Below are 17,151 nucleotides of genomic sequence, written 5' to 3'. Positions count from 1 at the left end.
ATAATATACATGAAAAGAATAGTCTATATAGTCACATCATTACTATCATCCCCACTCATTGTGTCGCCATGTCTTGGGGAGGTAGACCATCATGACTTTGTATAAACTGCCTTTAATTCCAGAGCCACTTTTCTTATGTAACAAGAGGTTCCATATGTCCAAAGGTGAGTTCATCCGCAGAGGTTCTGGACGTTTCCCCCCTAGTCTGTCCCCTGGGGAGGTCTGCCAGATGAAGGTGGCATACTCTGATCTGGCCGGCAGCCCCCTCTACACTGCTTTTCCGTGGTTCTCTGCAAGCACCAGAGGGAGCCAGGCTCACTTGTTAAATTGAGAACCTCACTCTGAGTTTGTTGTAGCAGGTCTGTTCTATATGGTCAGGTGCCTTTGGGAAAGCGTGTAGTGTCCCTGTTCTTTGGTGAGGCTAGAGGATGATCTAATATTAAATGAGTATATTCTGTTCCCTACACCCTGTCGTGCAAGAATACAGAGGAAACAAAAGAAATTTTTCTTCCTATTAATAGTTGTGTAACGAGGCTTAGAGGCTCTCCATTTGTAAGTGGGTTTTAATGCATCTATCAACGCGTTTCCTACAACAGATGGACAATATGCACTTCATGCAGTGCTAATTCTAATGATACGATTCCACTTCCTCTCCACCTTGAGAACTTGAATTATTACAGAAATTCTTGTCTATGAAATGTTGCATTCCAGAAAAACAAATAGTGCTTCCTTCTTGTTCTTACTTGAGAACAAGATTCGTTTACTCGATCTGCTTTGTTTCCACATGGAGGAAACATTCAATGTTATGTTGTTTGGTGGGGCTTAGGATAAAGCAAGGTGGACTCTTCTGGATTTCCAGATGAGTTAGAACCGGTTTTCTGCCTGTGTTGTTGGCTGTGGACATGCCCCATGGCTTAGAACTCTTGGTCTTCTTTGCTGAAATTCAGCATGAATTAAGGTTAGAGAGAAAACATTACTGTCACTTGTGAGGTCAGCAATGCTAATGATAATGGAAGCCCTTACAGTAGCGGTAAGTAGCATTTTCCTTGAAAAGACTTGAGTGGTTTCACCTGCTTCTTTACTTTGCTAACTGTAGTCATGCTGTCCATTGACTGAAGCTAATTTATTTTTCTGTTAGCCCCAGTTTTGCACAGACATGGAGGACTGGACTGGTGTTGATAGTTTCACAGGGAAAGAGTTTTGCTGGATGCATCTTTTTACAGAAGAGGAAAATGCTGTCAGCCTAAATTGCCAGCTTTTCTTGTGTCTTTTCTCTTGGCTGCTGCATCTGCATCAAAGTATTGTACTCCTGAGCACTAAAAATACAAATTATACAAATAAAATTACTTACGATTTACAAAAATAAAATTAAGTGCCTTCTTTGGTTCTTGTCCAGGCATTGTGGGGGATGAAGTAAGATACAGATCCTGTTAGCAAGGTGCTGATAGTCAACTTGGGGAACTGAAGATACACGTGTAAAGATAACTAAACATGAACGCAGGGAATTTAGAGAAGCTGTTCCCACAGTGTATGGTTCAGGAGTTTAAAGAGAATCATTCTGGTTGTCATGGTGGCTTTGTGGAGGAGGAGTGCTGGGTGTCATGGAGAGGATAGGGTCAGGGCACACAATAACATGAGTGTGAGGAGAGTGAGGGCTGGTGCCCTGACTACAGAAGGCCTGGGTTGGAAAAGTAACTTGGGCCCATGGAGAAAAGCCAGTAAGTGCTGCTACATCTATCCTTGTCTTTTAAAAAGAAACCGACTGCCTGTGGGCCCAATGCTATGTGTAGGGGAGAGCTGCATTGCCTGCCTGCTGCCCTGAGTGATGCTGGCATCGCAACTACCAGCCTTTCACTTAGTGAACCCTCTGCCTGACCATCACTACCAAGTCAAGTGTTTCCTGTTACATTGCATTTTTAAAGCCCCTTTGCCACATCTTGGTGGGGGAGAATAAAGTTCCCTTGACTTATCAGAAGCAGAAATTGTATAGCCTTGCAAAGAGCTGTGTACTTTGAAAGTGTTGGCAAAAATAGACCTTCCTTAAGCAACCACTACTAAGGAATTCATGCTACTAGACCTTAAGAGTAAGTCCAAAGTTGACATGAAGCCTGCAGTCAATCAGAATAACTTTTACATTCAGCTTCAGTGGAATTTCTGATTCAGGAAAAGTTGGGAGTGGAGGTGCTCCCAACCCTGCTGGAGAGGGGAGTGGCTTTTTTCTCAACAGGTGGCTTTATAAAACTGAATCTCAAAATCCAATGAACTGAAGCTAATAAAGTATACTTTATTAAGCCAGGGTTAAAACTTCAGGACTTTTTCAGAAGGAAACCCTTCCCTCCTTCCTTTCCTTCCTTCCTTCCTTCCTTCCTTCCTTCCTTCCTTCCTTCCTTCCTTCCTTCCTTCCGCCCAAGGTCATTTAGGGTAATAACAACCAAGTAAGATAAAATTTAACATATTGAAATCTGAGCTGAGTGTCTTTCTTTCCAAACCAGTCTTCCCACTTTCCATAATTTTTTTTTTTTTTTTTAATGCCAAAGGGACTGGCACCCTATTTGTTACATAGGCTCAGACATCAGTCACCTTTAGGCACTGAGCTAAACTATCCTGTACTTCATTTTTGGCTATCAACTCCTCATCTCCCAAGTATGTTTGTTTGTTTTTGCGTTCATTTACTTTCATTGAGATATAATTGACATACCACAGCAGTGTATAAGTTTATGATACATAGTATAATGACTTACATATATTGTGAAATGAATGTCACAATAAGTTTAGTTAACATGAAATATTTTGTGTTTGGAACCAGGTTTATAACCATGTGGAAAACCTATCTACAACCAGGCTTCACAGAGACCAGAACCTTTTTTTCTATAATTATTTCAGTAAACATTAACAGTAAGTCTCTAATACCATCAAATATCCTGTTAGAGTTCCTATTTTTTCAGTTGTCTTATAAGTGTGTGTTTTGTTTTGTTTACAGTTTGTTTGAACCAAGATCCAAAGAAGCTCTAAGCATTACTCCAAGATGGATTGATAAGACCTTAAGAATTTTTTGCTCTATAGCCCCCCACCCCCCACCACTGGCACACACACACTTCTTAGAAGTTTTGGTCGAAAGTTCTGGATTGCTTGTTCTGTAGGATTTCCATACTCTGGATTTTGCTGACTGCTTTCCCATGAAGTCACTGAATGTGATCTCTGTGCCTTATTATTCCTGTTAGTTGGTAGTTAGGTCTAGAGGTTTTGGGGTGATTCAGGTTTAAAAGTGTGTGTGTAAAGCAACTTCATAGACCCTGTGGTCTTCCACTGGGAGCCACATCCTATCTGGTTGTCTCTCTGTTGTGTGACAATCACCAGTCATTAAGGTTGCAAAACAGTCATAAGCAAATTCTATCCTTTTCCCTCTGTTCAGTAGTGGGGATAGATACTTCTGTAAAGAAAAACTCCCTATCAACTAAGTGATTATTATGAAATAGATATCACATAGGATCGATTTTCTTAATAGTGAGAAAGTTTCCCATATCTCTTCACAGGTATTTTTTTATGTGTCATTATGAACTGATGAATTAATGCATTTGATGTTTACATGAAATCTTTTTAGAAACCCCCTCTGCTGTACTTAGGTAACCAACTACGAGGTCTTATCCAGGATTCTGTGATCCCCAATGGTCTGTTTAACTTCAAAGAGGTGAAACTTCAGGAGTGCAGCGTCTGATCCCATCCCACAGTCCCACCCACAGCATCCGGGAGTCTCATGATCCTTCGTTTTCCTCCCTTGCAGTCTCAGATTCTTCTTGTCCTCACCTATCTAACCTCTGACTTCCTGAAGTATCTTCTTACAGCCTTGTGCCCATAGCCCTCTGCTGCACCCTCCTTGCAGACACCAGGGCTGCTCTCTGCTCTCCAGCTCCTTCCGAGAAGCCCTCTGCTGCCAGCAGACACTGCACCATGGCTGGGTGTGACCTCCCCTCGGGCAGGGCCCTCAGCACCCATAAGAATTCTCGCAGTTCCCTAGTTGGAACCCTCTCCTGCTATACTGCACACGTATCTAGACCTGCTCTGCTCACCTCCACCTGCCCTCCATCCCCAGTCCCTTTCCCTCCCAGTCCCAGCTCGCCTCCTACTACATTGGGAAGACAGCTCGACAGCCCCCTGACTGCTCCCTCTCTAACCCCTTCATACTAACCATTGCTCTCTCCTAGCTGTGTTTGCTGGATCACTGTTCATTGCCCAATCCAGTGGTCTTTTTTCCATTTCTTATTTTACTAGTCTTTTTTCCACAGTTGATAGGGTTGGTCATCCCCTTTCTGAGATTCTCTTCCCTTGGGATTACAGGATTCATAGCTGACTGGTGTCTTTAGACACCTCCAGCTGTTCTCTTTGGCAGCTCCTCTGTTCCCCAGGTGCCATCCTTGGCCCCCAGTTTTCACTTCTTGCCCTTTCCTCGGTAATTCTGGATACTACATGGCTTTAAAACCACTCCCACATTCTTATCTCCAGCCCAGACCAATGTATTCAACTGCTTGTAAGTCTTCTTCCAAGCCTCCCGAACTCTGAGTATCTAAAGCTGAACCAATTAGTTTTCCTTCCATCCCCAGACCAGTTCCTCCTTCGGTATTTTCTGTCTTCGTGTTTTGATCATCTGCCAGTTATGTTAAATTGGTCACCCTTTCTGATCTCCCCATAGCTAGAAATAATTTCTCCTTCTTGGAACCCTGCAGCACTTTGTGCCCTTCTTAAAGTGTTGTATGTTCTGCTTGATTGTTACACGTGTACAAGTATAATTCCCACTAGATATTAAACTCTTTGAAGACGGATTATGCTTACGTCTTTGGAAGCCCTGATACTCCTAACATAGCATGGACTGTACATACGGACACTTGACAAGTATTTATTGAATTGAAATGAAAACCATTTATCCTTCTTCTGCTACTTCCTAGCATGCTGTAAGCATAGCTTTCAATTAAACGGTGCCTATGAGCGTTTCTGCTGTAGCCCTAGTGTCTACCATAGTGCACGGCATATATATTACTGTAGGTTGATGCAAATGTAATTGCGATTTTTGCAATTATTTTTAACCTTTTAAACTGTAGTTACTTTTGCAGCAACCTAATAGCATATGGTGCATGGCATATTAGCATGTGGTACATGGTATGTATAGGGTATAGTATATGACATATATATAACATATGTTGCATGGCCCTGTAAATATTTGCTGAGTGAATGAATGAACGTGATTTTTTTAGAACACTCAAGTCTGACCAGAGGATGAAAAAAACTTGTTTTGTATGGCTTAGTGCCCTGCTAGTGGAATCGGAAGCTTTCAAATACCTATACAATCCTGGCAGCCTGCATGATTGGACACAAAGGTGTGACGTAAACTCTGTACCTCCAAATTGTCTGTCATTACAATTTGTAGTTGTTTATCATAAACACCCAAACTAACTAGAGTGTCAGTCTGCCATAGTGCAAAGTGTTTATTCTGTGAACAGTATGATAGACTTTTACTGTGTTTTACTGGGGTCAAGGTTTCCCAAAACAGCAATCCTTGAGGCACAAACCTCTGGCTTCTGAATGTCCATGTACTATATGAAGGGCTGGTTTATGCTAAGCCCAGAAGAAATGTGAAATGCTTCCTGCCAGATCCTAAAGAAGTGTGTGTGCTAGACTGTGTGCATATGCGTGAGAGTGTGTGAAGTGTGTGTGCTAGAGTGAGTGAATGTGCACAAGTGTGTGTGGGGGTGTGAGTGTGTCTGAGTGTGAGCATGTGTACAGCTTCACTTCCCCGTCCTACCAGGACAGGTCCCATTTTATGCCAATGTATCCCTGGCAGCCTGGGTTTCATATTCCTAGTGGGAGACCATATTTTGTTGTGGGCGCAATGTTATAAATGACCTTAAAAGTGTAATTAGGTTCCCAGGCTGGTCCTACAATTTGTTTAAACTACAAACTACAATATCAGGCCATGACTTCAATCCTGGAGTCACCACTCACTGACTGTGACTTTAGACAAGTTGCTTAACGTCTTCATGAATTGGTTTTCTCATTTGTAAAGTGAAGATGATAATATTGGTATCTCTCTCAAAGAGTTGTTCTGAAGATTTAATAAAATAGTTTAGGTAAAGCAACTAGAATAATGCCTGGCATATAGTAAGTACTCAATAAATATTATATTTTCAGCCCTGTTTCTCTATTTGCTGTCTTTTAAATTTTATTTTGAAATATTTTTCAAACTTTTATTATAAAATTACAAAATATATCCTTTTTATCATTCTGTCTTTATGTATTTACATTTTAATTTTTTCTGAACCAATTCAGAGTAACTTGTAGACATCATGTCTCTTTACTTCAAAATACTCCAATGTGCATTTCCTAAGAAAAGACATTCTTTTCTGTAGTATTGTTACCAAAACCCAGAAAATGTAACATTGACATAATACTATTTTCTAATGTACAGTCCACATTAAATTCTTTCCAGTTGCCTCAGTCATATCTTTCATAGCAGTTGTTTGTGTTTCTCAGCAAAGGCTCAGTGGACAAGTAGCAGGAATACTGCACGAGGAGACCGCTTAGATCCTTCCCAGTCTTAACCTGTTACTCATCATCTTGAATGTTCAAGAACAAGAGTGTGGGGACAGAGTCCCAGAGAGCAGTTTCCAGGCTCTCGGTGGAAAGGTGCTGGCTCCGGTGGTGGTTGGCCATCAGCTGTGGCCAGTTGGCCATTTAGCCACTGATATAACTGTGTGGCTACGTTGGTTGGCTGGTTGGCAGAAAGGTGGACGGCGGATTGCACATCGTGTGGATCCTACTTCGTGTGTGTAGCCCAGCTGCCAGCAAGACTGGGGTGCAGGAAGACCCCTTGTTGGGGTACTGGTGGATGTTTGCTCCCTGTGTCTCCAACCCAGCCGCCAGCGAGAATATAGTGGTATGACTCCCCTATCTATGGCTCCGTTGGTGTTTCTTTTTGGCCACACCATATCCTGTGTTCTTATGCGGGGAGCCGGACCAGAGACCCCGCATGACAAGGAGCATGCGCAACAGGAGCTCCCCGACCTTGGCTTTTTAACCCAGTTTTGTTTCCCATGTATCTCATTATCCCTACTCAAAGGGCAGTACTGCTTCTTTTCTGTGATGACCAGTGAGTGTAAGGAGTTTATCTGAAGACCTACAGCTTCTTAGGGGTGGGGATGAGTAAGGCAGAGAGCTGCCATTTGCTGAGTGTCAGCTGTTTACATACATCATCTCATTTATTTCTCAAAACCGTCCTTGAAAAATTTCATAGGAAATAGTGCTCAGAGAGGTTAGGCAGTTTATTCAGGGTCACATAGCTAGAACATGCTGCAGTTGGGAATTGAACTCAGGTTGTGGTTTTGTTTTTGCTTCTGGGTGTTTGTTGTTTTTTTGTTTGTTGTTTGTTGTTGTATTTTTCGTGATAGCCTTTCAAGCAGATAAGGATTTACTCATCAGTTTTTAAAGGTTTATAGTTTTGGGGGTTAGAAATCAAACAGTCTATTATTATGAAGGCCCCTAGAAGTGAGTGCTCCAAGAACAATTGTTTATGTGACAATTTTTAATTGGTGCACAGATGATGTTAATCTTGGTTTCATTCTGGATTTTCAAAAATATTACAAAATATTAACCCAGGAGCCCCAGGGATCATTGGTTTGTTGAGTGGCTTTGAGTTTCCTCTACTAATTGATTAATTAAGTAATCCCTTCTTCAATTTTGCATGGATTGTGCACTATTTACATGACCTAGAGGAAGTCAGTTCCCCTCTTTGTTTTACCGTCCCCATCAGGAGGGTGAGTATGACAGCTGACCTGACAGCATGTGGCTGAAGCTTCTTGGGACTCAGTGAACAGAGAGACTATTTTTGCCGTTACTCGCCCCCATTTACCTTCTGTGAATACCAAAAGTCCTACTTGGCTAAATGTGGGCTTTCATCCCTAGACACCTAATTTCCTGCTGGATCTTGCCTCAGCACTGTGGTCCCTTCAGACTCCTTCACCTGTGCCAGTGGAGCAAACGTGGGCTCCTGCCTGCTTCCCAGGTGCTTAGCACTCAGTGGATTAGACTCTTACTGTTGCTCACTGCAGGGCTGCGGGGGTGGGACAAGGATACCCCAGTGAGTTGTGCTGTCCCAGAGCATGGGGAGGTAGGGGTGGCATGGCCTCGGAAGGTTTTATTTGCTTATTTCTGGCTTTCCTTGGTCAAGGCTGGTAAGCAGAGGCTCTTTTCAATGAAAAAAGTTGTCCTGCTGAACAGTGTTTATTCTTTTAACAGGACTCCCTACCCCTTTTTTCAACTTAAAAATCAAAAGAATCCTCGGCAAAACAGTTATTGACTTGTGTGAAAATGATCCAAGATGGTATTTCAAACAAGGCGAAGATGAGGATATGCATTTCTTAGGCCAGGCCCCACTGGGTGGCAGGTGGTCACTGGCTTCCACTTCGGTATGTTTTAGGAGGTAGGCCACAGAGGCAGCACCGGTAGTGCTCGCCCTCCTTCTTCACTGACAAAGAGGAGGGCACCTCCCCTTCTGGCCCTTTTGGTTTGCTGCCTTTGTTTCTCCAAGACAGTTTTCTGATCAATTAAAATCTTGTACTTTTTTTTTTTTTGTACAATCTTGAAAGGCAATTCTGCCATTTCAAATAAACAAAGGCAGAGAACAAATGGGAGGGAAAGTTTCAATAAATCTTAGGCATCATTTTCTCCTGCTGTGACACTAAATTTACGTGGATAAAAACAACCTCTTAGATTTACATTTTGATTCTGTTACTGCTTTCATGTGTGTGGGGCTGTCCCACTTCAGATGAAATTTATCCACTTCTTTAAATATTTAGTAGTCTAGTGTGGATGTTAATGAAAGTCTGGCGGTGCTATTTTGAGAATTGCAACAATGATAGTAATTTTCAGTGTCAGATTCCTGCTTCTCAAAGGGAGAGAGGGATGAGAGGAGGAGGAGGGAAAAATGGTTTCAGTTCTAATAGAGTTTGCCATCCGCTGGGCTGTGCCAGACAGATGGGTCATGAATACTGTCTAGACGCTCTCTGCCTGAGCGAAGCCCTGGTCTCTAAGGACAAGCAATGAGACGCCGGCTTAAGTAACTGGGGAAAGTCAGGGCAGGCTCTCCTGTAATCAGATAGAAATCAATGCCAATCTGCTTCCTGGGGGAGGCCAAAGGGTACGAGGGGGAGGTTAGATGCAGAAGGGGTGTTAAGAGAAAACACCCTCTGTCACTGATCAATTTTAGTGCAAACTTGACTAATACTAGGCATTAGGGAGAGTGTGAAAGGAGAGTTGTAGTATGGTAACACTATTGATTTAAACTGTGCTCCGCCATAGAATGCGGGATGATTTAATTCATACATGGTCCTTGAAAGACTGGAGAAGAGCAGAAAAGGAGGATGTCTCCTTGTGTCATTAAAATAAGAACCTAGATTATCGGGTGACCTGCATTAATTGTGTATATTGATGAGCCTGGTACTGCTCCAGTCGAGACTGTCTGTCCTGACTATTCATTTTCTTGGGTTTAGCCTCTTAATTAGGAAGGGTTTCAGAGACTCATGTGGCTTGCTTTCATTTCTGATGAATCTCTGAGAACTTCCCATGGCTGGATCTCATCACAAGCAGCTCTGCTAATGGTGCTGTAGGAAATGAGGCAAAAATCTCACAAGCGTCCTGCTTGGCTGCCCTTGAGTCCAAGGATACTTCTGATGGTCGTTTTACTCAGTATTTCCGTACTGCCAGGAATGAAGTTTGCATGACATACGTAGGTAGTGAGTTTCTGCATATGAAAACTCACAATCTAAATGTGGTGGTGGGCTGGGAAAGATAGAGTTATGGGGGAAGGCAAGGGCACCACCAACAAGAGGAGCATGACTCACCTCAGCTGGGAGGGGCTGCGTTGGCCTTGATGTCAATAGTCACATATTTGCCTTAGAACAATTATGAAAAAGGGTCTACAGTAAAGCTTGGGAGGGACCATCTTTGAGAAATCACAAAAATAAAGCTGAAATTCAAGTGTCATGTGATGGAACCTGTACTGCAGAAGTGGAGTGAGTGACCCCCCTGAGGGTCGGTCAGGTCTCTGAATTAACCATCTGGGCTTATCGCCCTTTTAGTCACGTTTCAATAGAGACACCAGCACAGGCTTTTAATTTGGAAAAAAATCCAGCAACCTAAATTTAGCAATTATCATTTTTTTACTCCTTCATTCATTCTTGTTATGTCCTAAGAGTTAACAGCAGAGGGAATAGATGGTTTTTGCTTCTTCCTTCCCAGAAAGAAAAGGGAAATCAAAGATGAAAAATATTCTTAAAGTACACAATTCCTGGAGAGGAAAGAAAGAGATCTTGTGTTTCAGAGCTGCAGCCATATAAGCAGTGAGCGAATCCGTTCTTGTTCTAAAATGGTTCTCAGAAATATCGCCAAGGTCATCCAGAAGGTACAGTGATCCTCCAGAAAGTCTTCTTTCCCTAAAACGCTTGCCTGCTGTCCCCATCAGACTTTAAGGCATAGACTCTCCCACCCTCTGGAGCATCCATTTGCCGCAGTGAAGCGCAATGTGGGGGTGGGATGCCAACTTATACTGACAGCCTCTGGTGTCTAGAAGGCAAACCACAACACTTGGCAGAACCCCAACACCCTTTGGTTCTGTTCACTTATAATCAGAGGAACAAAACATTCATCTGTCTATTTCAAAGACTCCGAAGGTTTTGTGGGGTGACTCATGTATGTGCCTTGGCTAGGAGAATACAGTATTGTTCCTCCTCTTTGAGAAAAGGCACTTGCCCTCGCTTTGGCATACATCTAATCTGGAAGGGACGACTGGCATTTTGCCTCCTTTTCTTTATTTCTTTATCTTTAGTTGGGGTTCTGGGCTCCCATTATTCATTTGATTCTAAAAAAAATTAGGAGCAAAAGGAATTTGAGCTAAACCTCTGACCCTTTTCTGCTTAGATCATGGGGGGAAGGCCCAGGTGTTGTTCCTGGTAAGGTGCAGCAGTGGGTATGCTCAGACTGGCAGCCTCTCCACCCAGTCTGGGTTTGAAGCAGGCAGCAGGTTGAAGCCCAGTGGCCACTCTCCCTGTTGGGGGGGGGAGTGGCTGAACCAGGCAAGGACAATTATTTATCTTCCATGACCTGACTTAAGTCTATAATTTTAGTCTATAATTTTGAGGGGTACCAAGGAAAATGTACCCCTAAGAGAGATTCCCCTCTTCCTATTACGTATACTAAGAAGATAGAAATTTTAAGTGTGTCTTTTCCATGGGGAGAGGGCTTGGCATGAAACCTAGATTTTAAATGCCAATCTGACCTTGAAAGATGGAAACGGTCTTCACTCTCTCAGAGTTACCAGGGTCGTTGCCTCCTCATGCTTTTGGAGTTCCACGTTTGTTCCCATGGTGGGACACTTTAGTCTGGAAATGATAGGAACTGATGGCCAGTGCAGTTAGCTTCTTCCAAACAACAAGATACCAGGACGGATTTGTTTTCAGAAGTGTGAAAGAGAATGAGTTATTGAAAGATAATGTCTGGACAAGAGGCTGAAGAGTGCTCTAGAGAAAACATGTTTGTGGTAGTTACGTGCAGAAAATGATATATTAAATAGTAGCAGCTTGTCCTTTTGGGAGGCATGTTTCATGGAGAGTGTTTTTGTGTTGAATATGTGAGAGACACAGAGCCGGGTGATGGGGTGGGTGCAGAGTGTACAGTGGGGATGGGGTGGGTGCAGTGTTGACAAGAAGTGGTCTCTGCTTTCCAGCTTTTCCATCTAGAGCTAAAACAGTGCATTTGAGAAGATCCATAAAGGTTCGGGACAGTTTCTCCAGTGCCAGTTTGTGAGACAGCAGGGAAATCTCTTTGAACTTGGTGCTCAGGGGAGGCCTCATCATTGTGGGTGGGGCTCTGGATAACTCCTGCTTTCCTGAGCAGCCTGATAGGAGAAGCCAGAAGCACAGTGCGGGGAATGGGTGAACAGAGATGTCATGTAGGGATTGTCATGATAAGCCAGCTTGGTTGGAGGTAAGGTCTGAATCTGAGGAATATTACTAGAAGAGTAAGTTGTGGCCAGGTTCTAGGAAGCCAGGGATATCAGGTCAAATAGTTTTTATTTTCTGTTCTGATGGAAGTCATTGAAGTTTTTTGAGCAGAAGAGTGAGGATATGATACAATGCAATTGCGTGAATGAAGGTCCTTCGAGATCACTTAGTTCTGCACTACACTTCATAAATAAGGGAACTTAAACCCAGAGAGTGTAAATAACTTTTTCAAGGTCACAGAATAGTGATCAGCAGAGACCCTGATGTGAATGCTTCCTATTGCTTCTTAGGGCATTTACCTTTCCACTGTTTAATGTCCTCACACTAACTGTCAAGTAAGGCAGTGGCAGGGAAAGATAAAGAATAAAGAGGGAGTCACCCTGAAGGACCCTTCTCCACAGAGTAGGTGGCCTTTCGGCACACTTGAAGGTCATTACAGGGGGCAGGGCCCCAGCACGTTTGTCACCAGTGGCACCTTTTCAACAGTTTATGAAGATAGTCAGATTGTTATGATAATTTTAAGATTATGTAAAAAAACAAAAAGAGTCTGGAGGAATCAGTGTGACAGCTGCATCAGGAGATGAATACAGGGGTAGTCTGAGTGTGTCCCAGTTTGGAGGTGTCCCCCATTTGGGGTGTCCCTCAGTGTGGGGCCTGCTGTGGCTCTGCAGACCACCTCTCACTGCTGTAACTCAGGGCTCAGCACAGCTCCTGGCAGCCCCCAGAGGCTCAGTACTGTGAAACGAGGGAGGAAAGGATTGAGGTTATTTCCGGGAGAGGGATGTCTGGGAGAGGCCAGAGGAAGTGGAAGATCCTATGAGCAAGTCTCTGAAGGGGATGGAAGCCAGTGTAGAGAAGGGGAGGAGCCTCCTCCTGGGAGGCTTGGGCAGACTCTGTTGCTGAGTTGGAGATAGTCACTGAGCTGACAAGGAGGAGGAAAGATTACCTCATGGGGTAGGTCTTCTTACTAAAGGGTAGTTGGAGTCTTCTGCCACCAATCAACTTGGGGCCGGGGAGGTGAAAAAATACTAATGTAGGAAAAATCTACAATCATAACATCCTCTTGGTTTTACTTTACAACTTTCTTTTAAATTTAAAAAAAATTTCCAGCTGTATTGAGGTATAATTGACAAAAATGTGGGATATTTAAAGTGCACATCATGGAGATTTTAGATATGTATGCATTGTGAAAGGATTCCCCCATCTAGTTAATTCACACACCATCACCTCACATATTTATCTTTTTTAAAAATTAGAACATTTAATTTCTATTCTCTTAACAAATTTCATTTATATAATGCAGCATTGCCAATTCTGGTCACCCTGTTGTACACTAGATCCTCAGACTTTATTCATCTCATAGCTGAAAGTCTGTAACCTTTTACCAACTTTTCCCTATTCCCCTACCCTCCCAGCCCCTGTAATGCATGTGTATGCATGTGAGTGAGGATGTGTGTCATTAGGTTTTATTCAATGCAAATATAACATCTGAATAACAGTGGAGATTGTATTTGAGGAAAGATACAGGGTCAAGCTCTTTTCCTTTTGAAAACAAATGATGATGGACTTTGTGTTGCTCTGTTACTGGTGTGTTTGTAGTATATGTTCATGTATAGGCATTATGGAAATCAAGAAACCTGTGAATTGCTATAATGTTACATAGAAACTTAGGTTGTAATGTTCAGAAGGGGCAGAACCCTTCCTGATATTTTTCTTGGAGGCCTAGCCCTGAAACTTGTTTTGATCATGGGTGACAATGGATTTTTGCATTACTCGTGTCACAGGATGGGTTAGAATACAAATCAGCAGTTCTGCTACTCTCTGCAGTGGCCTTGGTTCCTTAGCACCTTGGGCCTGGGTTTTCTCCATCTGCTGACCAGTAAAGCAGTTTTGGTCCCTATAGTCCCTTGTGGCTCAAAAACAAACAACAAAAAAACCCTCATCTGAATCAGTGACTTTACTTCTGTTGTTAACTTGAGTGAGATAAATATTGGCTACAACATTTACCAAGCAAAAGTATTTCTTTGTAAATAATGTAATTATTTTCAGGGTTTTGAGAGAGGTCAGGGCAGAAAATGTCTACCGAGTACCCGCTAAAATTAGAACCTCTTCTGTGTGACTGGCCCTTCCATTTGTTACTAAATAACCAGGTGCACCTGCCGTCCCACTGTTACCCCTGTTCATTACCTTTCAACCTTCATCCCCAATATTGCTGTGTAATCTGTCATTGGAGATGATGATGACACAATGTGTGAATCCAGAGTCTGGCACCTAGTGGTACCTTGATAGAAATAGAAAGCTGTGGTCGCAGCTTTAAAATGTGCTAACAAGCCAGGCAGCTAACGGGCGTGCTCTTCCCTGCAGATGTGCTTCATCTCAGTGCTGCTGCTGCTGGTCGGCACGCTTGCCGGTGGTTTTGTTTATTGTAGTGTTAGTCTCCGAAAGGCACCTCCTATCTCCTTTGTAAAGTGTGCTGCCTTTCTGGGCCTCCAGTGATAGAAGAACCCCCTTTAGAGCGACTGTTAGAAAGAGTTCAGTGGAGGAGCACTGTAAACGATAATGATCGGATGCAGTCATTTGATTAACATAAATTAGATTTTATCCTGTTTGTGGTTAATGTTTATCTGGATAGAGTTTCTGAGCTCTAGAAAGAGGTTCTAAATTTGATGTATAAATGCATAAAAGAATTCCAGTATACCAAATTTAAAGGGATGGCTAAAGTACATTACATTTAATTTTAAATATATAGAATTTTGAATTTCTGGCTTACAGTTTTATTTTGTTTTGTTCCTGGCTCATATTAACAAATGACTCCATTCTCTTCATAATTTTTGCTCATATTAATACTTAGGCATGCCCCTTGGGCCCCCTCCCTTTATTGGGTTGCTCTCACTTTGCAGAAGTCGGTTGGGTAAAAAACATACTCAGAGAGAATGGACAAGACAGGCAGATGCTATCCACTATATAAGCTGGTGGTATTTGTCCACACTGAACGATGGCTGTCCCTGTAGGGAGGGTGGCAGGAGGAAATGCCTGGCCCACATTGGGAACTCACCCAAGCCACAGGTCCGTGCAGCTGTCAGAGCTGAGGTGGGTAGGGTGCTGAGTGCCGGGGCATCCGGGGCTCAAGCAGACACATAGCAGGCCTTGTCAAAAAGGTGCTGTGGAGCAGGGAAGCACTGCGTTCCTATGACAAAAGCTGTTATATTGGATGTTTTATGTTGCTTTGGAGATCATACAACCCTGAGCCCTCACCTATAGGTCATGATTATTTATACATTCATCCATTTATCAAACATCCCACTCAATGTACACTTTGCTGGATCCCCCAAAGAAAGAACAGGGCGTGGAACCTAGTAGGTATTCAATCAGTATTTGTTGAATGGATTCATATATACCAGTTACTGTGCCTGGCAATCCAAATTGTATAAGATTTGGTGGTCCTTACCTACAAAGGGCATAATTAGAGCAATGCTGGGAAACCTGCGTGCATGCATGTGCACGCACGAACTGGGGACGAGAGAGGAGGAGTGCGCTTTGCTGGGGAAGGGTCACAAGAAGCTCAGCAGAGGACAGTCCATGCTGAAGCATATCCTGGCACCAGGTTGTTTTACTCAGTAGACACTTAGGCAGGGAGCTGGGGGTCTCCAAGCTTTTCAAGAGCCTACACAAATATTGGAAACCTGGAAAAACTGGTACTTCCTCCATGGTAGGAAAAGAAAACTGAAAAACTGTAATGAACATATGTAATTAACTGTCAACAGAACATAACTGCACAACTAATCAGCTAGGATTCATTGTCTCATGTGGGATGTGGGTACACGTCATTGGTGCAGGGTGCATCTGGGAGGCCATGTAGGCCAAACTTCAAATATATTTTAAAACTAAAATTGAAATTTAAAAATTCTGAAGGAGCCAGAAGAAAACGTAAAAGACATTATATATAACCTATATATTTAACCCAACTATGAATCTTTATACTGTCAATTGATGAAACAAAACAGAGAAGGTAGTCTGAAAAGTTCTTAGTTATGAAATGAGTTTTCCAGGATAGAGGATGTGCTTATTGTATACTTAATGATGGAAGAAATGGCTAGATTCAATACAGAAGCTTTGAGGCTAGCCATTTATCTGAGCTAGAAAGCCTATCTGTGATGCTTGATGACTGAGGGTAGTTGTAAACAGGCCCTCTTAAAAAGAAATGGGAGAATCACTTGCTAAATAGACATAAAAGCAGTTTTACTTGTTTTTTAATATCTGAATGAATATACCACTCATATACCTGAGACATATAATTTTTTGTGTGTATTCAATTAATGGAATGTAAAAGAATCATGACATGAACACAGACAGGATGAAGGGGCAGGTGAGCAAGCACAGACATGGATGACACCCTCAAGGCCAGGGAGCCTGTGGTGAGACGAGGCTGGAGCCTGCAGTGACACCTTCTCCTGATTAGACAATGTAGAGAAATGCCAGGGACTTCTCAGCATTATCCCAAAGCCCAGACATCCTTCTGAGGCTGTGTCCGCCTCACTGTCTCATGTGTCCTCACTCTTTGAGGAGGAGTTGGGCTTGGTTACTTTGTGCACATGGCTTAAGTTAGGATGATAAGAGCAGGTAGAGATGCACGTCCCCTGCGACTGGGCTAGGCAAGAATCCGTTCCTTCCCCAGCTCCCAGGTGAGCTGCCCAGTAGGTTGGCTGCCCCTCTCCCCTTCACTTACGTTCAGACCCACACCGGCAGTGGTCGAGGAGGAGTGTTATCATAGGGCACCGCTGAAAATGTGAACTGAACAGTAAATGTTGTGAGAGGAGCCTGCTATGTTAAAAATGAATAAACTGGAGTCCTTGCTCTAATGGAATTTATAGTTGGGCTTAGGCGGTAAGATGTACCTTACTGTTAAACAGCAAAAGGAGGTCATGGTAAGTACCATCCCCTTATGGACTGCCCCCGACCCCTCATTTGGGTGTTCCTGAGCTTCTCCCTCAGTTCTATCTGCACAGGAAGGTTTGCCCTGGACCTAGAACCCAGCCTTCCAGCCTGGCCTTGGCACACACCAGGATTTTCTTCATGAGGTAGGACTTTCTTCCCACTTGAGAAGGGG

At 43.0% G+C, this 17,151-nt stretch overlaps 1 protein-coding gene across 12 annotated transcripts in view; it reads left to right on the top strand.

The window, feature by feature from the left end:
* The window catches only part of LDLRAD4 (low density lipoprotein receptor class A domain containing 4), a 612,879-nt gene that overhangs the window by 331,751 nt on the left and 263,977 nt on the right, over positions 1 to 17,151 (top strand). The gene's annotated exons all lie outside the window — the stretch shown is intronic.

This window comes from Rhinolophus sinicus, chromosome 4 (assembly GCF_057876585.1).
Source record: "Rhinolophus sinicus isolate RSI-liver-muscle chromosome 4, RSI-T2T, whole genome shotgun sequence".
In the NCBI taxonomy this organism is placed as follows: Eukaryota; Metazoa; Chordata; class Mammalia; order Chiroptera; family Rhinolophidae; genus Rhinolophus; species Rhinolophus sinicus.
Note: the sequence above shows the minus strand (reverse complement) of the source record. Positions and strands in the feature narration are given on the sequence as shown.